This window comes from Phacochoerus africanus, chromosome 1 (genome assembly GCF_016906955.1).
Source record: "Phacochoerus africanus isolate WHEZ1 chromosome 1, ROS_Pafr_v1, whole genome shotgun sequence".
NCBI lineage: Eukaryota > Metazoa > Chordata > Mammalia > Artiodactyla > Suidae > Phacochoerus > Phacochoerus africanus.
Genome location: NC_062544.1, coordinates 152,984,636 through 152,997,675, shown reverse-complemented (window position 1 = coordinate 152,997,675; position 13,040 = coordinate 152,984,636).

Below are 13,040 nucleotides of genomic sequence, written 5' to 3'. Positions count from 1 at the left end.
CATCAACAGAAAGCAACCCCACAGGACATAGAAGTTAGTACTACCAGACAAAGGTCTAAAGCAGCCCTTATGAAAGTCCTTCAATAATGAACAGAATTGAAACAAATGGGGAAAAAATGGAAAGTCTCAGCAAAGAAATGGAAAATGTAAAGAAGAACCAAGTGGAAATTTTAGAATTGAAAAATCCAATAACCAAAGTCTAAAACTCAGCAGATGAAGAATTCCCTGTTGGCACAGTTGAGTTAAGGATCCAACATCATCATTCCTATGGCTGGGGTCGCTGCTATGTTATGGGTTCATTCCCTGCCCTGGGAACTTCCACATGCCCAGGGCCTGGTCAAAACAAAACAAAACAAAACCTCAGAAGATGAGCTCAATGTCAGAAAGGAGGGGACAGAGGAATGAATCAGTGAACTTAAAGGTAAAACAATAAAAACTACTCAATCTGAGCAACAGAGGGGAAAAAATAGACTTAAATGAGCAGAACCTAAAGGACCTAAGAAACTAAATTTAAAAAAAAAAAAAAAAAAGGATTAACGTGTGTGATCAGAATCCCAGAAAGAAAGAAAAAAAAGATGAGGGTGGGACTGGAAAAGTTTTCAAAAAAACAATGGCTTCAAATTTGGCAAAAGACCTAAATCTATAGATTTAGGAAAGTGAGAAGACTCTGAAAAGGATAAACCAAAAGGAACCTATGCTGAGATATAGCACATTAAAACTTCTAACAACTAAAAGCAAAGAAAAAAATCTTGAAAGCAGTAAGAGAAATGACTTCTTAGGTAGAAGAGAAAAACAATTTGATTGACAGCAGATTTCTCATCAGAAACCATGGAGACCAGCAGGAAATGGCAAACATTTTTCAAGTGCTCAAAGAAATGTCAACCCCAAATCTTATATCCAGTAAAAATATCCTTTAGGAATGAAGAAGAAATCAAGACATTCTCAGAAGAAAACTGAGAGAATCTGTCACCATCAGAGCTACCCTAAAGGAATTATTAAAGGAAGTTCTCTAAACAACAACAACACAAAAAAAAAAAAATGGTAAAAAAAAAAAAGGAATTTGGGAACATCAAGAAAGAACACAGCAAAAATAGAGGTAAATACAATAGACTCATGCTCTTAAATTTTCTAAATTATGCTTGACAATTGAAGCAAAAATTATAACACTATCTGATGTCATTCTCAACGTATGTAAAGGAAATATTCAAGACAATCACATTATAAATGGGGAGCATACAGGGTCACAAAGGGACTTAAGTTTCTGAACTTTACTCCATCTGGTAAAATGTCAAATCGTTATGCTTATGATTCATTATGATTACCTAGAATACAGCTAAATAACATACAAAGAGAGACATTTGAAAACACTATATATAAATCATGGAGTTCCCATCGTGGCGGAAACGAATCCGACTAGGAACCATGAGGTTGTGGGTTCAATCCCTGGCCTCCCTCAGTGGGTTAAGGATTGGGTGTTGCCATGAGCTGTAATGTAAGTCACAGACACAGCTCGGATCTGACATTACTGTGGCTGTGGCATAGGCCAGCGGCTACAGCCCCAATTAGACCCCTATATGCCTGGGAACCCCCATATGCCACAGGTGAGACCCTAAAAAGACAAAAAAAAAACACTATACATAAATCAAAATGTAATTTTTTTACTTTTTTTGCCTTTTTTTTTTTAGGGCCACACCTGCAGTGTATGGAGGTTCCCAGGCTAGGGGGTCTAATCAGAGCTGTAGCTGCCAGCCACAGCCATGCCACATCTCAGCCACGTCTGTGACCTACACCACAGCTCACGGCAACACCGGATCCTTAACCCACTGAGCGAGGCCAGGGACTGAACCTACAACCTCATGGTTCCTAGCTGGATTCGTTTCTGCTGTGCCACAATGGGAACTCCAATATGGGATTTTTTTAAAGCTTCAAGTAGCACACAAGAAGGAAGGAAAAAGAAAACAAAAACATAACAAATAAAAGAGAAGAAAATAAAATGACCAACTTAAACCCTAACATGTTAATAATTATATTAAATGTAAACAGTCTAATAGATCAAGCAAAAGACAGATGGACAGAGTGGGAAAAAATTAAACCAATTAGGAGTTCCCTTGTGGCACAGGGTTAAGGATCTGGTGTTGTCTCTGCAGCACCTCAGGTTGCTGCTGAGATTCGGGTTCAGTCCCCAGCTGGGGAACTTCCATATACCGTGGATGTGGCCAAAATAAACAAATAAATAACCCAATTATATGCTGTCTACAAGAAACTCATTTCAAATCTAGTAATACAGGTGGGTCAAAAGTCAAAGAATTGGAAAAAGTGACACCACCAAATGCTGGCGAGGATATGGAACAACAGGAACTCTCACATCCTCCTGGGAAAGTTTGGCAGTCTCTTTAAAAACTAAATATACACTTACCATATAACCTGGTAGTCATACTCCTGGGCATTTATGCCAGAGAAATATCTTACATTCGCATAAAAATTTGTACATGATGGAGTTCCCGTTATGGCTCAGTGGAAACAAATCCAACTAGTATCGATGAGGACATGGGTTCAATCTCTGGCCTCACTCAGTGGGTTAAGTATCCAGTGTTGCCTTGAGCTGTGGTGTAGATCACAGATGTGGCTCAGATCTGGTGGTGTTGTAGCTATGGTGGAGGCTGGCTGCTGCAGCTCTGATTCAACCCTTAGCCTGGGAACCTCCACGTGCTGAGGGTGCAGCCCTTAAAAAAAAGTTGTACATGATCGTTCATAGCAGCCTTATTTACAATAGTCAAAAGCTCAAAATAAGCCAAATGTCTGCTCTAGGTGAGTGAGTGAGCAGACTGCACCCAGATCAGCTGTAAAACAGAGGAAACTACGGGAACATGTGACAGCTCTGGGCATCTCAAGGACATGATGCTGGGCAAGTCCACTCATACACAGAGTTCTGGAAATGGCAAAACTGTGGACATGGGCATCAGGTCAGTGGTTATGGGTAGAAATGGTGGGGAAGGGGTGGTTGTGACGTAGGGCTGCACGAGGGCCATGAGGAGTGGGTTCTGGATCTGGACAGCAGTGGTGCTTACTAGAATCTACATGTGATACAGGGCAGCAAACTGGATACAGACGTCACAGCAGTGTTGTTTTCTGGCTGGAATGTTATACTGTCGTCACATAAGACGTCATTGTGGAGGCTGGGTGGAGGGTACAGGGGCCGCTTTATATCATCACTGAAGCTTCAAAATAAAACTGCAAAATTATTTTCTTCACTTTGATGCAGCCATATGCATTCATAAGGATAATGATCAGAAGAGCCAAAGATTTGTATTTAGGTTTAGAATAAGTTCACAGTGAGGTCGCCATTTTGTTGTATTATTTTGTTAGTCTGCCTGGCTTCTGGGGAGGGAGCCACACCCTGGAGGCTGAGTGTCTGAGCACCCCCTACTCAGGAGCCCTGAGAGGGGGGTGTGGTGTGCTCCTCACTATGTGCTCAAGGCCCCACCTCTGTCTACAGAGCCAGCGCCACCAGATAGCACCCCATCACACCCAAGCTGCCCTCACCCCAACCAGCAGAGGCCTCCCCGTAGTGGTGACACTACGAGCACTGGCCCTTGCCAGCCAGGAGGAGGCAGGGTTGAGGGTGCCCAGGGCTCTGTCCCCTGAGAGGGGCCCCAGGCCAGCTCTGCTCAGAGACCCTCCATCACAGAGACCCCCTGTCTTTGTCTTGGAGGCTACCAGGCAGACCCAAGTCCCCGGTTGCTGGGTGATGGGAACTAGGGATGGGGGAAGAGCAGGGAGCAGGGCTGGTGGGCCCTACAGTGGGAGCCTGAATATTCAGGCACAGGCAGAGCCCACACACCATCCTCACACAGCCCCACAGGCCCTGGGGACACACCCGCTCCCACAGCAGACACCTCAGATCCTCACAGACACCCCCAGAATCACACCCACACCAATCAAACCAAACCAAAACAACCACACGCTCATACACAAATACACACCCCCGCACCATCTAGACAGTCAAAGACAGAGCTGCATGTCAGGCAGGTCTGATTCACACAAACTAGCACAGGTGCCTGCCAGGTGCTGGGGTGCGGCGAGGGGCTGGGGGCCTTTCACTCTGCCTTGACCAGAGCCAGAGACACAAAAGAAACAAGCAGAAGGGTTGCCTCCAGCCCTGATCACATCACCAAGCCATCAGGTACCTGCCTGCCCCACCCCACCTCAGACATCACCTCACCTATAGGGCCACTTTCCACCAGGGTCCAGGGCCTGCCTTACAGGAGCACTGACCCATGCTAGTGCCCGGGGTAGAGGGGCACAGTCAGGAGGACAGCCTGTCCTGCCCTCATGAACAGATCAGTGGGGACACGTCATGCCTTGATCAGGGGCCTTTCCTAGGTGGGGGCGCCATGAGAGGAGGGGCTACAACAGAGGTGGGGAGATTACAAACACGTGCAAAGGTCCTAAAGCCAGAGTGGGGTCAGGGCAGCTGGCGCCCCATGAATGGGGGAGAGGGTCAGGCCAAAGCGGAAGTGGGGCCAGCCCATGAGCCGAGCCTCTGCCTGGTCAGGAGGTCACCCTTATTCTAAATGCAGCAGGAGCCATGGAGGATCCAGGAGGGGAAGTGGTGTGAGTTCTGGGCAGAGGCCTGGTAGGGACACCTTGATTGCGGGCACAGCTCTGGGGACCTGAGTGGTGGGTGTGGGATCGAGGGCCTGGCCTGGGTGGATAGACAAGGGAGGAGCAGGCCTGGTGGGGGCTCCAGGGTAGGAGCTTGGGCAACAGATGGCTGGAGGACCCGTCGCTGACATGGAAATACTGGCAAGGCTGGGGCCGGGGGTCCTGGACTCCCACCTGCCTGCCCCCCACCCACCTGTAACAGGCCTCTCCACAGACCACCACCTGCTGTGCTGCAGCAAATCAGACTCTTCTCTGTTGCTCCACCCAAGCCCTGTGCCTGTAACACAGAGACCAGAGCTCACCCTCAGGCACCCGCTGACCAAGCTCTACTTGGCTGTAGGACCAGCATAGGGGGGAGGGTCCTGATGCAGCCTGGGAAGTCATCAAGGCCCCCAGGGAGCAGGGGCCACCTAGAGGCTGAAGGACAGGTCAGCCTGGAAAAGGGTGGGGTCTCCAGCCAGGGTCTCCAAGTGCAGGCCACACCAAGGACTGTGATGAGGGGGAGATGGGCGACCGCCCACAGGGGTGAGAGGAAAACGCTGGGACTTCCATTTTGTACAAATGTTTCCCAAAGAAGAGAAATTTGGGTCTGTCAGTTCCCCTGCAAGGGCGGCAGTGGCCCTTGTGGTCATACAGGCCATGTCCCCCTGGGGGCCCTTGGCTCCTCCTCTGTCAGCACGTGGCAGGTAAGTGGATCTGTGGGGTAGTGTCTCTGGTTTCAATTAAAATAACTGACAAAATGGCAAGTGGCTTAAGAAGCTTCCTGCAAAGGAAGCGTGGGCTAAAGGTAAGGGATTCAGGAGCTTAGAGCAGAGATGTGACTTGCCTCCAGGAAGGCAGCACCTAGGAGGGGACAGGGAAAGCACAGCCTCACTCAGAGGACACTCAGAAGAGGGCTGACATCTGCATCCTTGGTTCTGGCCAGATGGGCTTTCTCTGATGGAAACAACCACGGAGGGCTTCTGCGTGGATCACGACCAGAACTAGATGTGGGTCGACGCTATTGACTGAAGGTTCCTCCAGGTCTCCCCTGAGGCCTCCTTCTGGCCCAGGACCCCATCCAGGACCCTTCCTGGCTCCCTAGTCCTTTTGTTCTCCATGATTTGAACCTTTGGATGCATGCTGCCCAGATCTTCTAGAGGATGCCCCTCAGTTTGGGTTTGTCTGCCGTGTCCTCAAGGTGACACTGGAGTTGTGGGTTTGCAGGGCAAGGGCCCCAAGGTCTTCATGTCGGGGGTCCTGAGACACAAGTGTGTTGAACTTGGGTGCTGGTGGAGGTCTTGTGCGCCGGGACACTCCACTGTCAGGTTTTAACTATTTTCACGCAGCCTAAGTTTTCACGACGTGGGCGTGGGGGGCTGGGGAGAGACATGGCGAGCCGGTCACAAGAACCTTGGCTGGGGGCTAGTACCTTCTCTAGAAGGCAAAGGGGAGTCTGAAGAGGGCAGAGGGCAGTGGGGTCAACCAGGAAGCTTAAAGCCAAGAGAGCGTCTGTGTAGAGAGTGGGCCGGGGGCAGCTGGGGAGCCGGAGCCACGCTGCCCAGGGGATGAGGCAGGGAGGATGAAGGCCCGGGGTATGGAGCAGCCCAAGGCCGGCGTCTTCCCCAAGCCCTCCAGGCCCTTCCCCAATCCCAGCCAGCAAAGGTGGGTGGTCTGCCCTCCTCCACCCTCCAGGCACCTCCTGTCACCAGCCTCTGCCCGGAATGTGGAAGGTGGGTAGGTGGCAGCTCTGTCCCAGTTATCTTTCACCCTGTAGAGTGGGGCAGGGGATGGGGGGTCATGCTTCTTGTGGTCATGGGAAGATGTACTATTGGGGCCTGGGGATGCAAGGAGGCCCATGAGGCTCCAGCACCATGATCCAGTGAGGGGGAAGCTCCCTGGACTTGGGCCGTGGTGTGGAGCTGGGAGGCAACTGTACATGCATCCGAGGCAGGAGCAGAAGGCGCCAGCCTGGCTTGGCTGTGGCTGTGAGGGGTGAGCTCTCAGGAGGATCAGGGCGTGGTTGGCCCCACTGCAGGTGCTTCCCGTGTGGGGTGGGGCAGGACTGGTGGGCTCAGCCTGTCTCGGGCCCCAGGAGGTCATGGATGGGCCTGTTCCACTCTCGCTGCTCAGTAGGGCTGAATGAATATTTGTGAAGAGAGTGGGTGGGCTGCCCCTGTCCTGTGCCTGTGACTACCAGTGGGATACCATGGGCTCCAGGCTTTGGACGAGGCCGCCGCCCAGCCCAGGCAGCAGGACCTGGGCTTCAAGGAGGTGTGTGGCTCCGCCTGCAGGAGCTCATGCGAGTTGAGCAGATAAGGCACAAAATAATTAGTGAGCAGAGTGTATAATTAAGTGCTAAATTGTGTGTTTCAGACTTGCTGAGCCGCGGGAGCGCGAGGTGGGAGGTCATGATGAGCTGGGGTGGCTGGGGGAGGCAGCTTGTGCCCAAGAGGCCACCATTCGGGGAGGGGTCCCAGGTGGGGGCAGGAGCAGGGGTGTAGATGGCCCCCACCCTGCAGAAGCCGTGTGGTGTGGGACAGGCGGGATGACAGCCTGGTGACTTCGGCGGGCCTCAGCAGCCTTGTGAGTGAAGTGGGTTTCTCAGAGCGTCCAGTCCAAGTCCAGATCCCAGCACAGGTCTGGCATGCCAGGGAGGCCCAGACAGAGGGACACAAATAAACAAACGGCAGGCCTAGCACCTCCCAGCTCCCGGCCCTGCAGGAGCCCATACAGACCAGGGGCTACCTGCTCATCATGCTCTTAGAGGCAGGGAGTCCGGGGCAGCCAGGTGGCAGAGTCCCAAGGGGCCTGCATGGCAAGCCGTCCCCTCAGGGCCTTCAGAAGCTGAAGACAGCTTCTGAAGGGAGCGCACCCCAGTGCCGGCTGCTCGTCTTAGGAGCGGGGGTCAAGGGGCCAAGAGTCTCTCTCCAAGGGGCTCAAGCAGAGTAGCTGGCGCTGGGGAAGAGGGCCTGGGCTGCAAGCAGGCCAGGAGGCCGGGCTGGGAGAGTCACCCATGCCCCCAGGCAGCCAGGCGTTGGAATGAGACAGTGTGTCCCAGCACTTGGAGGGGCCCAGGGGCAGGATGCTCCCTCCTGGCAGTGCTGCATCTGCAGCCTGGCTTAGCATGCCGTGGACTGATAACAAATATTGTGACAGGCCCCTCCTGTGGACAGCAGTTGGCACCAAGTAATGAACCCAACAAGTATCCATGAGGACTCAGGGACTTCCCATCATGGCACAGAGGAAAGGAATCTGACTAGGAACCATGAGGTTGCAGGTTCGATCCCTGGCCTCGCTCAGTGGGTTAAGGATCCGGCGTTGCTATGAGCTATGGTATAAGTCGCAGACTGGGCTCAGATCTGACGTTTCTGTGGCTGTGGTGTAAGCCGGCAGCTGCAGCTCTGATTTGATCCCTAGCCTGGGAACCACCATATGCATGGGTGTGGCCCTTAAAAAAAAAAAAAAAGAGGAAACCGTGAGGTGAAGGGGAAGGTGTCCCTGAGACTTGGGGGCAAAGGAAACAAAGGCACAGAGTGGGAACCACTAGGACAGCATCCGGGTATTGGGAACAGTACCTGCAAAGGCCCTGGGCAAGGTTTGCCTGGCATGTCCTGGGACTGACTGAGAGGCAGGTGAATGAGGCCTGAGAGGTTTGAGGACAGATCACATGTGCTTTTCATCTATGGAGAGAGGCATGGAGGGTGTGGGTCTGACTCAGGCTTAACAGGACCCCTGGCTGCTGTGGAAGCAGAAGCAAATCAGGAGGTGTTGGACAATCCAGGGGACAGGGAGGGGGCTAGGACCAGGGGTGATGGTGGGGGAGGAGGGAGACAAGCAGACCCCACCAGTCCTGGGCCTCCTGAATTTCCACATTCATTCACTCATTCGTATTTTCTTTTTCTTTATTTTCCGTGGAGAGGGAGTAGGGAGAGAAAGGAAGTTCATGGCAGCATTAATTAAGCTACAGGCCTGATCAGTGGGGTCACAGATCACCAAACAATCCAAACGTCCTTCCTCCTCCTCCTCTCCTTGCACACAACCCTGGTGTGACCCAGCACAGAGTGACAGCAGGGCAGCTGGAGTGACCCTGACTGGCCTCTGTGGGGGCTGAGTCACCGACACTGAACCCAGTCCTGAAGGACAAGGCCCATGGACACTGCGGCCAAGGCCCAGTGGTGGGGTGGGGGTCGGGGGAGCAGAGCCTAGGGGAACACGACCAGCCTGCAAGGCTGCCACGAGGTGGGCTGCAGGGCCTGAGAGGCCGGGACTGCCCAGCTGAGGACATGGACTTTGTCCTGGGGCCCTGGACAGCCACTGAAGGACAGCCCTGTGGATGGAGGCTGGGTGGGGCAGTGATGGGGAAGAGCTAGGGCAGGAGGAGGGCTTAGTCTGTCACACCCCAAAAGGACAGAGGTCCCTGTGCCCTGCACCTAGACCCCCAGCCGCCACCTCCCCTGCCCTTGCCATCGAGCCTGTCCCCACCCCTCTGTTCATGCACCCTGGTCTCAGCCTCACTGTGTGACTGTGGGCAGATCCCCTGCCCTCTCTGAGCCTCCAGGGAAGGGGTTGGACCTCAGGATCCCTCAGCCTGAGGACCCATGATCTTGGACCAGCCAGTCCTAAAGGCAGGCTCCTCCTTGCAGGACATTAGGGCAGGACAAGGCTGCAGCCCTGAGAGCTGTGTTTGCCGTGGTGCTGAGCTGAGTGGCCGAGTTCAGCATATTTACACAAAGCCTCCAGATGGACCTCAGCTGCTGGGGAGGCCGGCCGGCTGCTGCACTGGCACGCAGGGACTTTCTGCTAATTGGATCCCCAGGGAAGGAGAACAGCCACCATCCCAGCCAACCCATCCACTCATTCATTCATTCCTTCATTCATTCACAGAGAACCTACACCGTGACTGAGGGTACTCAGCTCAGCTCTGAGGATGCCAGAGTGAATAAGATGCAGTCCAGACAGAGCTCACAGCCATCAGGTAGGGTCTGCTCAATGTGGTGAAGGAAGGTGGATTTTTTTTTTTTTTTGCCTTTTTGTTTCCATTTTTTGGTTGTTGTTGTTGCTATTTCTTGGGCCGCTCCCGCGGCATATGGAGGTTCCCAGGCTAGGGGTTGAATCGGAACTGTAGCCACCGGCCTACGCCAGAGCCACAGCAACGCGGGATCTGAGCCGCGTCTGCAACCTACACCACAGCTCATGGCAACGCCGGATCGTTAACCCACTGAGCAAGGGCAGGGACCGAACACCGCAACCTCATGGTTCCTAGTTGGATTCGTTAACCACTGCGCCACGACGGGAACTCCTGTTTCCATTTTTTAAAGTCTTATTGAAGTATAGTTGATTTACATTGTTATGATAATTTCTGCTATACAACAAAGAGATTCAGTTATACATATACACACATCCATTATTTTCAGATTCTTTTCCCACATAGATTGTCACAGAATATTGGGTAGAGTTCCTTGTGCTGTACAGCAGGTCCCCGTGAAGAAGGTGGATTATGTGCAGAGTGCACGGGGAGCCTGGGCCCTGCTGCAGGGTGGGGGCAGAGTGACACCTCTCACGTATGCACAGTGCCCCCCTCAAGCCCTCCCTCTCATACCCTGTTCCCTCTCAGATGAGGGAGATGCTCTGGTTTGGCACAGCCCCCACCCCGAGTGCATCATACTTGGCCTTACCCCTCATTTATGCAACCTCTCCCCACCCCCGACCCCCACAGCATCTGAGGTTGCCACCCTAGGCAGCCATCCCTGCTCTGCCTATGAGGGGCACATACCGTAGGGAAAACAACCCCCAACCCACCCGCAATTCCACCATTCTCCAGCCCCAGACACCAAGCTCCAGGCTTGGAGATGTGGATTCAGGGGTCCTCACAGCCAGGGACCATGGATGGGGTGCCCCCCAACAAGGAGAAACTGAGGGCTACTGAACCAGCCATCCCAAAGGGCTGGAGGGACGCTGTGAAGGTTTGTTCTTCCTGGCACCCTTGGCTCAGAGCCTCAGCCTACCTGTTTTACTGTGACATGGGCAGCAGGCTTCCATTTCCCCACCTGCTCCTCAGGGCAATAACTCAATGCTCACAACAATCCCCGTTGTCTCAGGAGAGAAACAGCTGACTCTGGGTTCAAACGCCAGCTGAGTGACCTTGGGCAGGTGGCTTAACCTCACTGAGACTTGGTTTCTCCATCCATAAAATGGAGCAGTAATGCTGGGGTTGTTACGAGATCCCACCTGATAAGTCAAGGAAAGCACTTTGTTCACATTAAGTGCTCAGTGAGCATGAGCACGCGTTGGGGGTCTGAAACTGACCTGCGTCCCCCTTCTTGAGGGCTTAGGCCAAGGTCATGGCCAATGTCCCAGCTTCCAGAGACAGTGGAGCCCCAGGCCACCCGATCAGGAGCCCACTTGCCTGAGTGGCAGAGTCCCAGACAGAGGCTCCCTGAGTCTCTTGTCAGCTCTGGAGCAGCCAGTGGAGACCAAACTGGAAGGGGCTGCTCTGGTCTCCTAGGTGGAAGGGGGTGAAATATAAAACAGGGGACCAGAAATGTACGGGTAGAAATTGGGACTATGCCAGATCCGGTGGGGGCGTCCTGACGAGGGTACATTAGAAACCAGGAGGGGCGGGACGGGTACACTGCAAGCACAGGCTGGGGCCTTGCGGCTCCTCTAGGAACGGAGAGAAGGAAGAAGGTCGATGTGCAGACGTCAGGAGAGGTCGCTGAAGGAGGTGATGTCAGCCGGCAGGGCCACTGCAGGCCTGCGAGCCGAGCCCCTGGGAGTCTATTTTAAGGTGATGGGAGCCTCCGAGGGTTCCAAGCGGAGCTCAGCGGCTGGCTTTCCACTTTACAGTGAGGCCAGAGCCGGCCCCACCCCTGCCCTGGGTCTGGCTCCTAGCCCGCAGCTCCAGGCAAAAAAATGAAGCCGGGAGCACTGGGGGCTGGGGGAGGGGCAAGGGCTGGGGTCTGGTCGGAACAGGAGGTGGAGTCTGGGGGTGGGGACGCGAGGCGGGGGTGCAGGAGGGCGCAGCAGGAGCTGCGGCGCGCTTGCCAGACCCACAGAGAGTGCAGCCCTGTAGCTCTGCAGCCCCGCAGCTCCGCAGCCCCATGGGCTGCCAGCGGACAAAGCGCACCATGCCTGGTGCGACACCGCCTCCTGCCGGCCGCGCCAAGCATTGCACCGCACACTGCGCTGTGGGCCTCAGGGAGGCAGCCCATGGGTACAGAACCTGGAACCCCGCCGGGATGCCCCCGTGTCACCTAGGACAGCCCCTTCCACCCTGGGGCTCGCGTCACAGCGGAACGGACTCGTCCCACCCACAGTCACAGTTGCAAGGGCCAAGGTTTCCCAGTGGGAGTGGCAGCAGAGGACTCAGCCCCCATCCGTGCTGTCCATCCAGGCCTGCAGGCTCCACAACCTTAAAGCCTCAGTTTTCTCGTCTGTAAAATGGGGTCATCACTCTGGCCAGGCTTGGAGGCTTCACCTCTAAGGCCATTAAACCCTGTGAAGGAGGGGTGCAAGTGCTAAGTTCGGCAGTTTCTATATGGTCTGGTAGGTGAAGATGGAGAGTTTTAAGAAGCAAGACCTCACTCAAATCAAGCAGATTTTAGCACTGCTAAAAGGCATCCAAACAACTATCTTAAAATTGTTAATGCACTTAAAGCAAAGAAAGAGTCAAAAGATACATAACAAACTAGGGGAAATATTGCAGCTTAACATGGCAAAAATCTAACACAGGAGTAAGCAAACTTTCTCTGTAAATACTCTAAGCATCCAGGCCATAGGCCTTTTCTCAGCTTTGCTGTTGCAGCTGCAGCAGCTACAGGCAGTAAGCGTGGCTGTGCTCCAGGAGAATTTTATTTATGAAAAATAATATCACTGGGCTTCACTTAGCCCACAGGTTGGGTCTAATTTAACTAACATATAAAGAGCTCCTGGAAACCAAGAAAAGAAACCAAGAAAGAAAATGGGCAGAGACAGGAGTTCCCTTCGTGGCTCAATGGTTAACGAACCCAACTAGGATCCATGAGGATGCAAGTTCGATCCCTCTTCTCACTCAGCAGGTTAAGGATCAGGCATTGCCATGAGCTATGGTGTAGGTCACAGATTCCGCTCAGATCCCATGTTGCTGTGGCGTAGGCCGGCAGCTGTAGCTCTGATTTGACCCCCTAGACTGGGAACCTCCACATGCCACGAGTGTGGCCCTAAAAAGCAAAAAAAAAAAGGCATAAAATATGAATAGACAGGATTTTTTTTAAGAAACAGAATTCCCTTGTGGTGCAGTGGGCTAAGGATCTGGTGTTTTCATTGCAGTGGCTTGGGTTGCTGCTGTGGCTCGAGCATATTTGATCCTGGCTCAGGAATTTCCACATGCCATGGGTGCAGCAAAAAAATAACTT